The sequence below is a fragment of the Ceratotherium simum genome, chromosome 7, assembly GCF_057802395.1.
Source record: "Ceratotherium simum simum isolate JZ-2026a chromosome 7, ASM5780239v1, whole genome shotgun sequence".
Taxonomy (NCBI): domain Eukaryota; kingdom Metazoa; phylum Chordata; class Mammalia; order Perissodactyla; family Rhinocerotidae; genus Ceratotherium; species Ceratotherium simum.
Window position 1 is genome coordinate 7,352,628 of NC_141906.1, and position 16,795 is coordinate 7,369,422.

Genomic DNA, 16,795 nt, shown 5'->3' on the forward strand with positions numbered 1-16,795 from the left:
AAGGCCCAACATCAGAATATCTACGCCTTGAAAGTTTCTCTATCTCTTCCAAGCAATTGGCTTTAATCTCTTCCGTGTTTCTGTTGTGATTTAAAATGTTATTTCAGCAGGTTTCATATTGTATTTTAATTATTTATTTAGCAAAGCAGGTTCCTTCATCCTTCCTCCCTGCCGGATCCTGGTACCCGCTGAGGGTAAGGCAACCCAGCAGGCTTTGTGGTGTAACTCAAGACACACTCTCTCTTTTTCCTCAATCATAATAAGGCTTAATTTACTAGTTATGCTACTAAGAGAGAAAGTTCTGGGTGCATTTTACATAGCTTTCCTTAGGCAAGCTCACTGTGACGGCCTCTTCCCTTCCTTCTTTTGAGCTCTGCGTTTGAGTGTTTGTTCTGCTTCCCTCTCTCCCTCATCCCTACCCAAAAGCAGAATATGATTGTCCCACTCACCTCCATTCCTTTAGCTTTTTACATAAGTATCAGCCCAAACTCTCCCTCAGCAGCATAAACAACACACAGAGGCTTTCACAGCATTGGTTGTTGTACGTACTCATCTCACTCTCGCGACGTCTCCCAGAAACTTCTGGCATCACCTCACCTGGATGGTGACTCATCATAGGGTCTGCAGAGCTGTTGAACTTGGGTTTTCCTTCCTGCGTGTTCCTGGAATTTTCCCTTCAGTTCTCTCTATTTTGAATTCCCTGTCTCCTGGGCCTCTGTATTTAAACCGTTTGGTGATACTCCTTCCAGGAGCTTCTAAGTGCCAGGCAGTGGGCTAAGAACTTTACATGCATTTTCACATTTAATCCACACAGTGCAGTCTCACACAGTGAATTGCACTGTTAGTGATATTTTACAGATGAAGAAAACAAGGCTTACAGAACCTTAATACTTTGCCTAAGGCCACAGAGCTAGAAAAGTTAGACTTAAACCAAGATCAATTTGAGTGCAATTTAATGCTCTTAATCAGTGTACCATAATGGTATCAACAGCAACAGAAACTCTCTAGAGAGAGTCTTGTTTGTTTGTTTTAAATTTTTTTTAAGTCATATAGTAATGGTAACATAGTGATCTATGCCAAAAGTTGGTTCAGGTACAAAGAAGCTCGGCCTGGATTTCAACACAACAATGAATCTAGCTCCACTTCTTCCCTAGGAGAACAATTACAAGATACCTATAAGAATATCAATGAATGAGCAGAATGTAATATTTTATAGCAGTTTTGATAGCAAAAATGAATAGAAGGCATTTTATAGGGTTTGCTGAAAAAGGTTTTAGATTTCTATTTCCATGTGAAAGAAAGAATATTAATGTTTAAATCATTACATTGAAAATCCCATTTCCATAACATTAAACTGTTTGAGAGTTTGAATAATGAGTAAAAGGTATTTGAGTGAATTCACTGTTAAGGTTAAGTCTGAAACATTGTACTTACATGAAACAGCCTTAAATATTTTCACCAATACAAAATATACTTTTGTTTTAAATTGAAGGACTAAAATTTGTTTAGATTGAAAAGTAGATATAAAAAATAATGCATATGAAATATGTGGTTTTCTAAGTAATGCTTGATCTAGTGTAGTAGACCAAGGAAATGACACATTTACTGGATAGTTTAAGGAAAAGAAAATGTTAACCTATATAAAATAGCCACATCAAGTAGAAAACATGCTTTTCTTTATTTTTCACCTTTCCATTCTTATTCATGTAGAATGGGAAAATATAGAGAACCACATGTACTGTTATCTCAGAAATTCAGCTGCATTTCAATCTTAGCAGCCATGTATCAGCTGAGTGACCTGGGTCATTTCAACTCTCTTAGCAAAGGCATTCTCATTTGCCAAATAGGTGATAATGTAGCTACCTTTGTCAGGTAAGATTAATTTAGACTGAAAAAAACAAAGAGCCAAATTAGCAGGGCATAAGCAGTACAGAAATTTATTTCTCTCTTTTATCAGTATCTGGAGTATGTAATCGAAGGCTGTATGGAGGCTCTGCTCTGTCATTACTGGAGCGTGGCCCCCATCCTTGTAAGCCACGATGGTGAATTCCACATTCTGGGCAGCAAAGCAGAAGAAAGATAAAATTAAGACTTCCACAAACATCATGTTGACCAGAACTCAGTCTTGTGGCCACAAGAAAGATACAAGGGAGGATTGGGAATATAATCCTTATTCTGGGTGACTGTGTGCTCAGCTAATTTTAGTGGTTATGCGATGAGGCTGTATGGTATGTTGAGTAAGAGTGCCAACTCTGGAAATGGATTACCTGAATTTATAACCTAGATTTGTCACTTACTTGCTGTTTGATCTTGGGAAAAATACAAAAATTCCCAGTGCTTTCATTTCCTTGTGTGTAAGATAGGGATGATAGTAGCACCTACCTTATAAGTAGTTCTGCAGATTTCATGAGTTATAACATGTAAAGTGCACGTCACATTTAAATAAGTACCGACGAGTGTTAGATCTTAATATATCATTTTATGGTTCCATCTTTGTATTTACCAACTGGCAATGATATATTAATTTATGTAATTAAACACAGCGAAGATATTTTTTCCTTCCAAAGAACAACCAAATTCGTAGTCCCTGACTAATTGCCCTGAGGAACTCAAGGGGGGTTTGGAAGCATTTAACTGTTTAAGAGATGCAATCACAAACCACCCTGACCCTCACCAAGCCTCACCACAAGAGCGCGGCCTATAACCTTTGCCTCATTTTTAATGCTGAGATCTCCTCTCTGGGAGGAGCCTAGGCCTTATCACCTTAAGCTGCAGTGTATGTGGAAGCATGTTTTCCAACTGAGCCTGTGCAAGCGAAAACCCACCTCTGCCTTTGGAATATTCATTCCCCATCCGAAATAAAAAGCCCCTGCTGTCCAGACAGCCACGACTTGGGAAATGATTCTGAGTGGCCTCCCATTTGTTGCAAATATACCCTACTTTATGTGACAACTACTGCTGTTAGACAGTCTAATTTTAACTCACCAGAAGGCGAACCCACTTTGGTTGGGTAACACATATGATATTCAGCTAAAGATTGATGAAAACATATTGGATCCCCCATTAAACCATAGCCTGGACTTTAGGGGCCACGAAAATAGACGAGTAGCTCCCGACAAAGTCCACAAATGAATTTTATTTATATTTTTTATTTAACAATAAAAATACATTTTTAATTCTGAAATTTCATTTTCATAATAACATATAAAATAATACAAAAATTATCTAGATATTTTTTAATATACCCAATAATAGAAAATGTGAACTTTATGTTCGCATTTATGATCACATTCATACCAAGATATATCATAACTGGTAATGATTTTACAGCGGTTGAAATAGATAGCACAGTAGTATATGAATAGCCAATTTAAAAAGAAAAAGAAAATGTCTTGTTCTGTAGCACTCAAACCAATTACAGGCTTTGAGACCTTGAGCAAGTTTTATATAATTCCCACATGCTTCAGTTTCCTCCAAAATAAGGACAACAATAGAATCTACCACATGAACCTGTAAAGCAAATAATGTGAGTTAATAAAGGTAAAGTATATAAAAAGATGAAGATAATATCTTTGTATTTACCAACTTGCCTCATTCCATCAATTGTAGCAGTAGTGATAACAATACAGACATTTTTTATTATTGATTTACAATGGAGAGTTCCATATGCCTCTTTTTCCTTTTTCCATATGGAAAAAGTGTTACCAAGATTTGCCTTATTGAAACAAACATTCAAGTACTGCTCCCTCAGAGATTTTCAGTATGAGATAGCACTTCCTAAACCATAACTGTTAGAAATACATTCTCTGCATTATTACGTTGAAGTCATAATAGAAAGTATATTATCTGTATAACAAGACCACAGACTGTGTTTCTTATCTATTCAAGCAAGGTAGGATTATTTAGCACACTAAATTAACAAAATGAAGTTTATTGCCTGCCAGTTTTGCTTGTCTTACTAAAAGATTTAGGAAATTATGCTGCAGTAGGTTGGATCGTCTACCCACAAAAAGATATGTCCAAGTCCTAACTCACTGTCTGTGAATGTTACCTTATTTGGAAATAGGGTCTTTGCAGATGTTTTTAAGGATCTTGAAATGGATCATCCTGGATTTATGGTGAGCTCTAAATCCAATGACTGGGATCCTAATAGGAGAAAGAAGAGGGATATTTGAAATACACAGACACAAATTGGAAAGCCATGTGAAGATGGAGGTGGAAATTGAAGTGATGCATCTAGAAGCCAGTGCTGGCAGGAGCCACCAGCAATAGGAGAGAGCCGTGGAAGATATTATCCCTTGGAGCCCTCAGGAGGAATCCACACTAACCACACCTTGCTTTCAGCCTTTTGGCCTTCAGCACTGTGAGAGAATATATTTCTGTTGTTTTAAGCCAGCAAATTTGTGGTAATTTGTTATGGCAGTGCTAGGAAACTAAAATGTGTGTTTCATATACTTTTGATATTTATTTATCTCTGTGATTACAATAACCTAATTAACACTGAATATCTGTGAAAATTTTTTTTTTACTTTAAATGTCATCTTTTAGTTTCAGAACTATGGGCATAAGCAGCATGTACTACTAGAGAATGTGATGAGACATTTTAGTGGCTGGAAGAGTAGAAGACGGCTGGAGAGAACCTGGAAATATCTCTTCCAAACTTCTCATTTCATAGAGTCTGAATTTAGACTTGGACTACGATTGGTCTTCATCTTACTTACTTTCCCTTAATCTGCCATGTCTCCTGGTTAGTAGCTCCAATGAGAAATGTGAGAACTTAATGAAGCAAAAGGATCAAGTGGCTGTATAATCCACAAACGAAATAGTTGCTCCCTAAACAGATAAGTATTAGTTAAAATCATACCTTAATTATTACAGAAATCATTTCCTCAGAGCCGTACTTGAAAAGAAACAAACAAAAACAAAATTTTCTTTGTTACTTCAGAGGCAGCCAAGATGCAGTATGAAAAGATAACACATTCTTGCTTTCAGCTCGATGATATTTAATGAGTTTTGTAATGATCAAGTTTTCTCTTTCAAGGTCTTTGTGCACATGCGTTTCTGCAAGAAAAAGATATGAGGAGAGATATTTTACAGGAGTTTTGTCTTTCAATACCTGAATACTCTTTTACTGCATGGGGCACTTCACAAATGTGTTCATTTTTGCCTTCATTTTCTGTCTTAGTAATTGATCTGCAGGCTAGTTGCTCTTGGAATGGATGCTTTCAGACAGTTTCAGTGTGGTGGATGAGAGTTGCTAGGCAACCTCACCTGTAACAGCAACGTTGCCAAGTCTTTTACCTCTGAGAGCCTTGTTTGGGGAGAATGTGAGGCAAAAATTACTTCTAACTCTTGAGTCTTTAAGCCTCCAAAAACAGATTTAGAATGAATACTTAAGGTACTTAAAAAGGAATACCGTGAAATAGAAAAAAAATAGCACATCAACATTTTATTTTCAGGCTGTAAGCGATATCTTAAAAAAAATTCCTTTGACAAATTTTAAGTATCAGATCAATGTTTTATTAAGATCTTAAAATATGAACTGAGCGAATAATACATTTATTTCTTCTATTTGTAGGTTCTTCTCGCTGACCTTTCTATGTGTTTAAACCACAACATCATAATAATGGTACCTAAGCATTATTACACTTAAATAACATTGTGGTTATGATTATTTTCTTCGAAACAAGTCATTCTTATAAGATCTTCAATCTTGGAGAAATGGCACAAATGAATATTGAGAAATATTACAGGGCTGTTGTGGTATTAGATGATTCAATTTTATGGCTATGTCTATTAGATAAGTATTGATTATGATCCAGTTACAGGGAAGAGAGGAGGGCTGATATATTGCCATTGGATTTGGCTCATGGAGGCAGTAAATTTTTATACTTGATTAGAAGCCAAATCTCTACTTGAAGACCTTTAAACAGGAGATAATTTCTCTGGAGGAGACAAGGGTGCAGTTTCCTGCTGTCGTGCATTCCTACTGCTCTGAAGTCATCTCAGCACAAGACGGGAGAGTTGATTGGCTCAGAAATAAAAGCAGTTTGTTAAATGTGATCTGCTCTGTTGAAGAAATTCTGTTTATTAGTTTGTTTTAACCTAGAACCCAAGGAACTAATGAATATGCATTCATGACGGTAGTAGGAAAAGACCAGAAACGGTACAAAAGTTACTCTTCTAGGGCTTTCCCTACAAGAATTTGGATAGATAACACACGAATACAATTTTGTCCATCTATATAGCATGTACACTTTTTATTGTCCTCAACTTATTTTCATCCTTAGTTAAACACGTTTTGGTATCATTTTTATTGAGTAGGTACTTGTGAGTAGTCCTCGGATGTAGGCCATTTGTTTACAATGGAGAGGTAATATAGTGACTTAGGAGGAAAATTTTCCATGAGGAAAATACAAAACGAATTGGGTAACTAGGAAAAAATATCTGAATTTCATTTTTTTAACCTAAATTTTTTGGCATTTGGTAGAAGAGATCTAATCAGTGAATCTGCTTATATAACCAAGGCAGTTGGAATGAATGCCACTCAGACAACACCAACCTTTCTACCCAACCTTCCTGTTTATCACCTTCTTAAGTAAACCCTCCAAAAAGGGTCAGTGATAAATGTGGGAATCAAGATTCCTTTAAGTGTGATAAGTTAGACTATACCTGATACCACTATGCAGCATGTTTTCCCACATAGGAACTATTTTATTTTCATTTGCAGTAAACAGGCAACTAACTTGTTCAATCTGCTATTTCAAAGAGCTCTTTGAATGTAAGAAAGATTGACAAGTATTCCAATTAGTAGAGCAGGAATTTTCTATTGAAACTATTGTGAAGTATAGACACAAATACATTCATATACACATGAATAAAAATGTATTAGCAAAGAAAATACATAACAACCCTCTCAATATAAGTTTTGGACTTCATGTTCTAGAGAAATGAAGCTAAGTTATATCAAATAGTTAGCTACTCCATTTAGAGGTTTAGGACTGCTGCTGTTGACAATACTTGTCACTAGGGAAGAAATTATCCAAAGAGTTGGAAATCTGTGTTTCCCTCAGCATTAAGAGAGGTGTAGAACACTCAGCGGGAAAGGAGGTATTATATAACAAAGCATAGAAGAAATTTTGTTAGAAAATTATGGTTTTACACTGTTCCCTTACAGTTTGGTTATCGTTCATATGTGTCTTAACTGAAGTCTCCAGAGAAAGCCCCCTTTTCTGCGCAACCTGGATGATCCAAACAAATCCTAGCCATTCACAGGACTTTCTTTGATCACAAGATAGTTCCCTAAATTTGCTGAAGTCTCTAGGTTTTACGTTTTAAATTAAAGAAAGATTATGCAACATTTTACAGTTCAACAGCTCAGATTTAGTTTCATATTAAGCATATTACAGGCTTTTAGCGTTATAATTTGAAAAGAATAGAAGTCATTTCTGCATGGGAAGCTGTGCTCATAAGGCCTGGTCACCGTTGATGGAAGCCAGTTCGGAAGGCTGCTTCAGCAGTGCGTTCGGGAGAGGATCTTGGAGTAGGATTGCAGGAATACACACGGAGAGACGAATATATTTGTTAAATATTTAGGTGGAGAAAATCTTCAAGGATTGGTGATACATTGGATGGGGGGACAAGGGAAAGGAGTTATTAAGGATGCCTCTTAGGTCTCTGGGTTATGTATCTTTGACTTTTTAAACAAGGAATTGCTTTTGAACACACACGTATCTGATATTAGTCCTGTCTTAACTTGTGTTTCCTGGTTTTCAGGTTTTTTCCCCTTTTCGTTTTATTTCCTACCATGTCTAGTTTAATTATAGTCGTTCCCTTGTTTTCAAGTTTCTAATTCTATCCCTATTTTCATGTTATGGGTGGTTAAATTTTGTTTTTAACAAACAATATAAAAGGCCTTTCTTTTATCACCACAATTCCCTAAAAAGACAAACCCTTTAGCATAATTTTACCTACTCATCTCCCTTACTAACATTCCAAAATTTGTTGTAATAATCTGCAGATTTTAATTCCAAATTTAAATTTTAAAAAACATCTTTCCTTTTAAAATCTTTTCTTAAAAATTCAATGACTCTTTATAATGAGGTTATTAAAAATAGTTCACCCTAGTTTTATATTTTATGGACATTGTCCACAATTCTTTTATGCATATAAAGGTGTACATCTCTTTCCTTATTTGTTTGTTTGTTTTTTGGGGGGGATGTTCATTATTCTGATTTATTTGACTAGAATTATTCCTTGGATGTGTCCTTGTTTTTTTTTTCCTAGAAATGGCAAGATAATATTGGGCAGAATGTTTGACACATTCATGGTAATGTGAGATGTGACAAGCCCAACAACTGGTAACTATTAAGTATTCAAAACTTGATTGAAAAAAGGAATGAAATAGGGAATATTTTTTGAGTTCTTATATATTGAAAGGTAAATCTTATGTTCACAATATTTTTTTCTCTCAGATATACCTAAATATGCTTTTTCTTTATTTCTTTTTTGATTATCTTTATTACAATAGGTAATATATCTGATAGGAGATAGGTTAGTTTATCTTTGGAAATATCTGGTTTTAAAATGTGGATGCTTGCCAAATTATCTTTTAATCCTAGGTTTTTTAGTCCTAATTCTTTGAATCGTAATATATCTAAATATGCATAGAAATATTTCTTTTTACAGAAAGTATGAATATAACTTGATAAACATTTTTATTTAAAAAATTAAGTCTTCCTTTAGGTCCAGAAAATTATCTTTTAATATTTCTTTAGGTACCGGTTTCAGATAGATTCTGGACCTCTCCCATAATCATAGAATCAGAATATTTGAGTTATAGCCAAGGAATCCTTTTTTTTTTTAACTAGCCACAAGTTGATTTTGTTGTTCAAGGAAGTTTGAGAATTACTGTTGCAGGTAATATCAAGATAAATAAAGCATGATTTCTACATCAAAATAAAAGCTTGAGTTCAACAAAGTGGTATGAGAATTATAAACATAACCATAGGTGGGAGTGAACCAATTGGAGAGGAGATGTAAAATGTAATTTTGAGATTTTGCTGAATATTGAACTATTTCAATTTTTGCTTCCAAATATATACACTGGTGTTACAGTGCTTTCCACTTTGAAATTTCATTTCAGTGACATCTTTTGAAATCCCAGAGAGCAGACTGGGCAGGGGAACCTCATATACATATATTTGTATGTAAATATAGTTATACTCATATGTATAAATGTGTTCCAAAGAGACAGGTAAAATAGATAGACAGACAGATAGGTAGATGTACAAAAAAAGAGGCTACTTACTTTATCTCTCTCTCCCTGTTTTTACCTATCTATCTATCTATCTATCTATCTATCTATCTATCTATAATCTAATTTTCCATGTTAAGAGAAAATTTGAGCATGTTTGCATAAGTTTTAGTCTTAGTATTATGATCATTTTGCCATCACAGAGACTGCCGTCTGATCTCTCTATGAGGCCACTCAGGACACCAAAGGGGATGGTGGTCATTATTAGACAGTCACATGTCCTATAGCTCCTCTCAAAAGAAAGAAATAAAAGTGAATTGATATTGAGTTAATTGTAAGTGGCCTATATGCTTTTTATAAGTTTAGCTATGGAATGAACAAATTTATAGCGCTTTCTTATATTTATCTTTTAAGTCAGAACTGCGCAAGTGAAATGTTTAAAAATAAATGAGCCAACATATTTAGTTTGAAAATAGAGATATTATTTGATTGCATTCCCCTAAATCTAAATTTGAAAAATTTATTTTGAAAGGCAATTCAGATTTTCACAAAGAGGTTTAGTTAATCTTGATAAAAACCCTTTCAGGGGAAGTTAATCACAAATTCCTTTATGTTATGATAGATTTTTAAAATATAACATCTGAATTTTTTCTTTTTGGCTTTTTGGATGTGTTGATAAAATCTTAAGATGAAGCATATTCTTTAGTGAATTCTCTACTAAAATCCAAGGCTTTGTAGAGTTTTGGTTTTTAATAAATTTCATTTTTATAAATGTTTCCAATGAGAAGATGTGTAATCCCTAAAACTCTCTTTTCTCTTGCAAAGTGTTTTTCATATATATATATATGCCTGATGTCATTCCTGGAGCATCAGTAAGGCAATAAACTTGAAGTTTGTTTTCCACATGTGAAAAGGTGTTTAGTGTTATAAGATAGTTGTGCTGAAAGTGATCTTAATGATCATCTAACTTCTCCACTTCATTGTATTATTTCGGTCATTGAAAAGATATATTTGAATTATTCGCAAGAAGATAGGCATTATAAATAAAAAGAATAAGCTACTGAAACCCTATTTAGTAGAAATAGAGTTTAGTAGAAAAACGATGAGGAAAATAAGACCAAATGCTGTGAAGTGAATCATTAGAACCTAGAGCCAGCTACAGTATAGTGTACTTCCACATTTATGTATAACTGATCGACTAGGAAATGCAACAATGGCTGTGGAAGGCAAACCAAAGGCGTCTGAAAATGTGGAATTATCCTGACACTTAGAATTATCTATCTATTACAATAAAAGATATTCATCAATGTTCTCTTATTGTCACTCTTTTTTACACTGCCAAATTGGAATCACATATATCTAGTTAAGAATCTGCTAGTGCCTGAAGAACTGTTTCTTTTTTGTAAATGAGTGGTTTCCAAACTGGAGGTTCATATGATGATATCTAAGGAAGCATAATGCAAATATTCTATTTGTATTTATTTTTATCTAAAAGGTAAGAAATCAGACGTCTCTACTAATTGATATTTAGATTGACCCTGGCAGCCTCAGCCACACATCTTTTTTGCAGGCAGCTTTATTGTTGTAATCACCTCCCCTCAACCCATACTACCCCTGTTTTTGCCCCTTTCCTCTAGGTGAGGTAAAACAAAGTATTGAATGACTCTGTTTGTGGGCCCAGGCTTTACCTTAACCAATGCATATCGTTACTGCAATGGCTGTGCTTCTGACTCTCATCTCTTTGTCAGGAAAACACTGGTGAAAAATGTGTTTCTTTTTTCCCTCCTCTCTCAAACATATTATAGTAGGTTTCTGATGCAATTTTGATTCTCTGTCACAATACAGTCCAGGGAGAGTTTTAGTCAAACGATTGATCTGAAAATGGGGCCCCATCTGTTAGCTTCTCACATGGGAGGTTAATCTTCAGAGCTGAAAATTCATAGGGATGGATATATAACAATCCTGAGATACAATAAAGTGTTCAAAAATTGAATGAAGTAATTTATCTAAAAGAAGCAGCTGGGAACACAGGGAAATTTATGAAAGTTTGGTGTGTTTGTAATAGATGTTTGGTAACAACAGTAAAATTCTTAGAAATATATGTCTAGCTACCTAACTTCAAAATGTAACTTGGAAAAATTTCACCTAAAATTATGCATCCTGTGTTTTTCAAACATTCATTAGGATTAATTAAAACATCATCTACATTCACAGAACCCTAGTAAAAAATAGTATTGCTGATAATAGTATTCCTCTTTGAATCACAATTATCTGGAGAGAGCTGTAAGATCCCACACTTGTGCACATCCTGTGGGACCAGGACTACTAGCACTTTGATTTTCTTTTACTTTTTTTAACATTTTGTTTCTATGTCATCTTTGTTACCAATTTTTGTTTCTTAAAATAGAATTTTCCTTTAACTTTATGCCAATGTGCAGTAGGAGGTCTATAGAATTTAAATATCTACCTACTTACATATTTTTCTTGAAATATTAAAATCAATAGATTACTTGGCATATTTAGTACACATAATAAATGTGAAAAATTAGTTTATTATCACATTTATTACTCAGATTTACTTATGATTACAACTGTAAATTTTTAAAAATCCACAAAAATCCTTACCAAAAAAGACAAAGAAAACATTGATAAAAAGGAGCTAATATTTAAAGAAAACATTGATAAAAAAGAGCTAATATTTAATTTCTGGGCTATTTTGAGTAGAATGTGCTTTTAGCATTCTTATTTCTATTTTGTGTCTGAATTTTCCACATTTTGTAATGGGAGTTTCACTATTCAAAAATGATTGATAGTGCATTTTGAAGAAAGAAATACAACTCCCCTTAATAGCGCAGAGTCTGCTAGATGTCATATCCAGCAAGTGCCTTCTGAAGGTTTTCCTGAAGGTTGTGTACTTGTGCTGTAAGGTAAAGAGCATCATCCTCCAACAGAATTTTATGGGCAGGCTAGGGGTTCCTTTGACATCGTATGTTGCTCACCTTGGCGCCCACTACACAGTGCTACTGGATGAGAAGGAAATTGACTTCAGAATTGATGCCTGTTATTCCAAGTGTTACTCCTTGTGATGATTATTTTGACATTCATATTTGGAACCACCGGTGTTTTCTTTATTCACGACATATCAGTACTATGTCAGGTCACCCCTAGTAAGCAATCTCATGAACCTTTCTCCCTCAAGGTTGCTTAGATCGACGAGGGCCTATTCCTTTGACATGTTCCCAAGGCCCCTGCGTTTCCCCACACACCCATTAGTGGGGCCGCTAATCCCTCTCAAGACCTTCGGATGCTTCCCCAGGGACCCAAAGCGATTATGGGGTATTCCACCTAATCTGTAGCCGAAGTCAGACCATCCTACATATACTCAGACTTAGTGAAAATGCACCTAGTCATTTTCACATAATGTCATAATGGACAAATAGAAACACCTGTCCATTATTTGATTTGATTATATACAAAAGAATTTACATACGGACAGAAATGACAAGGCATTTATTTTGATTGAGTGATTACAGAAAATTCTCTAAATTATCAAAGCTCCTTTCTCAAAGAAAGTATGTAGATAAAATTTTAGTTTCCTTATAAGATTGAAGTCTTAATAATATGATGATGGTTTGGGGAGTGAACACATTTATATGAATGCCTCAAATTGTTAACACTCTTAACGTTTTACAAGTTTGGCATCACTTTTACATTACTTATATTCTAATTTAGAATAATTAAAAGCTATATAAAGGTGAAATGGAACATCAACATGCTACTCTTTAATCATTTATTGCATTTACTGGCTTCCCTTTTTCTATTACTTTTATTTCATGTATTTGCTGTTTTCTGCATAGGACCCTCCTCTCCCTTCACTTTATCTTTCTTTCTATCTTGCATCTCTTCTTCCCTTGGAGTAGTTTTCATATTTATATCTGGTGATGAGAACAGTATAGTAAACAAATTATTGGAATATGAGTTTTAAACTTTATGGCCTCAGGAATAATAAGCAAGCATTTTACCTTACAGAGGCCTGAGTTTTAAACCAAGGTTGATTTAAAACCCTTCCTTCAGGGAAATATTTATTGGGAGCACATTTAGACCATGTGGAGAGTTCAAGAATTGTCTACCCAAGTGACTGTGCCAGGAAGAGAGAAGGTGTGAATCTTTCCACATGAATGCTTCTTTTCATCTTCATCGAGGCTGGAAATATAAAGCATGAATAATAAACAGAAAAGACCAATTCTAAAACAATAAATATGCTGCGATTTGTTCATTTTTATTCACATGTCAAAATAAAATTTTCATAGGTGAAGCTCTAACTTACAAAATCTGTCACTTTCAGCTAGACTTTGTGAGATGATCCCAATCCACTTGTGTATATTTTGTATGCATATTTCCTATTAATGCAATGGAAATTATTTGAAAGGAGTAAATTCTTGGGAGGCATTATATATCCCCAAAGTTTTATGCCCTCAGTTCATTATACTGATTGCTAAAGAAAATAACACTGCAGAAAAATATGAATGGGACACAAATGCAGTGTAGCCATTGAGCCCCACACTGCTTGTGTTCAAATCCCAGCTCCACGACTACCTGTCTGCCTCGGGCAGGTTATTCAACCTATCTTTGTTTCATCATCTGTAAAATGGGATAATAATAGCACCTACTTACCTCTATATTGTTTTGAGAATAAAGTACTTAATATAACGTAAAGTCCTCAGATGGTTTAGAGTAAGGAGACGTCCATCAGTTTGCACAAGTCCATGGAAGACCATTCATGCTGAAGTCTCTGTGATAAGTGCCTGCTGGAAAACAACGTAGTGTGTGACAGGTGCCCCTTGACATGGTGCTACACAGCAGTCTCGTGTGGCAGGATGTAAACTAGCTGTTATTATTACTGTGCTATATGCTCGGGTGACCTTACTTCTTGGTTTCCTTAAGACAGTTTCATTTATATGTCTTCCTGGAAAAAATATTAACAACAACTTCTTTCATTCTACGAATCCATTTATTCAAGCCTATTTAGAAGAAATTTGCTAGCTTGTGTGTTTTGAACTTTAATGAAGAGTATTTTGCTTTTACTTACATTTCAATATCTATGGATTTAGACTCCATTAAGTCTACATGGTCTATTATACACAGTTTTCCATAAATGAAGATGTTCACTTGATTCAGGGCAAAACCGAAGTTTGAGTTTTTTCCCCCATTGTTGTTACTTTTTCTTTTTCCAAATGATTAGTATTCTTATTTTATGAGACTCTCCACAGGGATTTTGATGTAATCTCATCAGAATTAATCAACTTGTTATGCCATATATAACACTTATTTCTAGACAGTTGAAGAACACTACACGCTATTTCAAAATTTCCCAAAGTTTTAGATCAATACCCCTAAGAAAAGTGATATTTGCATGGAAGATTTAACTGAAATAGAAGGATTAGGGACATTTATAAGAAACTTGGTAACATAGGTCATTACATTTTCTTTAAATTATACAATTATAAAGGAGAAATTGAGATTAGCTAAGATATTAAATATTAAATTTATATAAAACTTCCAGATAAAATATTTTCATTTTTTAAAGGATAAACTAGAGCTTGCTTCCCTGAACATATATCAGATTTTACACATAATTCTGATCAAAGAATAATCTTTTCATTTTATTTCCAATAACCGTCAGTGATAAATTTGACATGAATAGGTAGTAATAAATGGTAAAATAAAAATGTGTGTGTGTGTGTGTGTGTGTGTGACTCATTGTCAGGAACATCTTTCTCACCATTAATCCAAATTAGGTTAATTTTATTGCTTTAAATTGTATGTCAGGGATAATTTTTCTTGAAATCTAACATTTTGCTTTTTTAAAAATAAGTGTTATGTTCAAATTTCTTGTGAAAATAGATTTCAAAATCAATTGGACTTCATATCAATAGTTTAAAAGTAATGACAAAGGTTTCATTCAAGAATACACAGTGGTTGTTCTACTAGTCTGGATTTTTTTTTTTTAATTTCAAACTCAATTCTGTAGAGTTAGATTTTTCCCCTCCTAAATCTGTGTCTTTCCACTCACCCAGTGATGGACATTTAGGTTTTTTGATGATACCCTTCCTCCGGACAACCAACATTTCTGTATGAAATACAAAAGAGCTCATAGTGGGCCTATCTTCTTACATCAAAGCTGAAAAGACATGTGTCTAGCAACTTTGGTTTTATTGTCTTCAGTAATTTTTTATATTTATTTATTTAACTATTCAGATCTATAGATAATGTTTACGTATGAGAGCTTCTCTTTGACTAAAACTGTGTTTTGCTTGCATTTCAGTGTTTTCTGATTGAAGATGTAAAGACACATCTCCTCCTCTCATGTCAGCAGCACCATCACTGCACACGCTTACGCAGGTTTCCATAATATCTTATCTTTTAAAAGTATTCATTTATCACTTTCAAGTTTGTTTTGGCATGTTTTTACTGAACAAACATATTTATTTCACGTATCTCTCTTCAGAGATTCTATCTAGTGCTATTAACTGTGCATCAGGACTAACATCTGTAAATTCACCAATTTGCAATAGATACTTCCTAAATCTAATGATCATCTGGATTCGTGTTATCTTTGTGTCAGCTGACTGACATGTTGTCACTTCATGTCATGAGAGTTTGTTTCAATTGTAAATGTTTTATTTCTTTATGGGGTTGGTGTGAAACATAGCGTTGAAAATTGCTAGTCAGCTAGGAAAATACTCAATTTTGCAACTATGTGAGACATTTCGAATTTAGCTGTTAATTGCCGCATTTTCCAAACAGCTTCTTGAGCTTGATCTGAAAATGTAGTAACCGATCTCATAGAAGTACAGTGTTTCTCAATCTGTACTAACAAAAAAAAGCTGAGAAGAACTCAACTCGGTTTTTTTGGTCATGTGCTGATGGTCTGGCTGGCACCATTGCATTATTTCATAACTTTTTCAGGTAGATAAGACCCTTAGGCTAAGGGGAGAGAAACATACTGAGGAATATGAATTAAATTTGAGATAATCCTCACATATAATAGCCATTAACATGGTGTGCAGTATAGGAAATATTTTACAGTAATTTGCTTTTAATTCAATAACCATAATTATTTTGAAAATAATATAAATTTTATGCTCATGTAACATCTAAAAATTTTGAAAAAGTAATTTCCTGGAGGTGTAAAGGCCCCTTTTATGAATTATTAAATTGAATAATTTTCAATTTTTGTTTTTACAAATAAGCACTATTTGGTATTTTGGAAAACAAGCAGTAAGTTATAACACAATTCCATCATGAGCAAGAATTTGATTTAATTGTTAACTTCAAAAGCCAAAAATCAGCCCCCAGTAACACCATAATCAATTATATTCTGTATAAAAACATCAAATACCAAATACTACTACTACTATTATTAATAAAGATATAAATCATACATACACTCTTTACAAAGATATTGTGAAAAATTTAGAAGGGTTTAAATAAAAATAAACACTAGTCCTTTTACACATGCCAGAAAAATAAAGAACT

The 16,795-nt window shown here is 34.1% G+C and overlaps 1 long non-coding RNA gene across 1 annotated transcript; it reads right to left on the reverse strand.

Annotated features, from left to right (window-relative positions):
• Positions 1-4,045: 4,045 nt before the first annotated feature.
• Positions 4,046-14,060, reverse strand: LOC147916540 (uncharacterized). Its single transcript, XR_015552779.1, has 3 exons — positions 13,931-14,060; positions 4,865-5,061; positions 4,046-4,146 (listed from the first exon to the last, which is right to left on the reverse strand). It is a non-coding gene; the product is annotated as an uncharacterized LOC147916540 (long non-coding RNA).
• Positions 14,061-16,795: the final 2,735 nt, after the last annotated feature.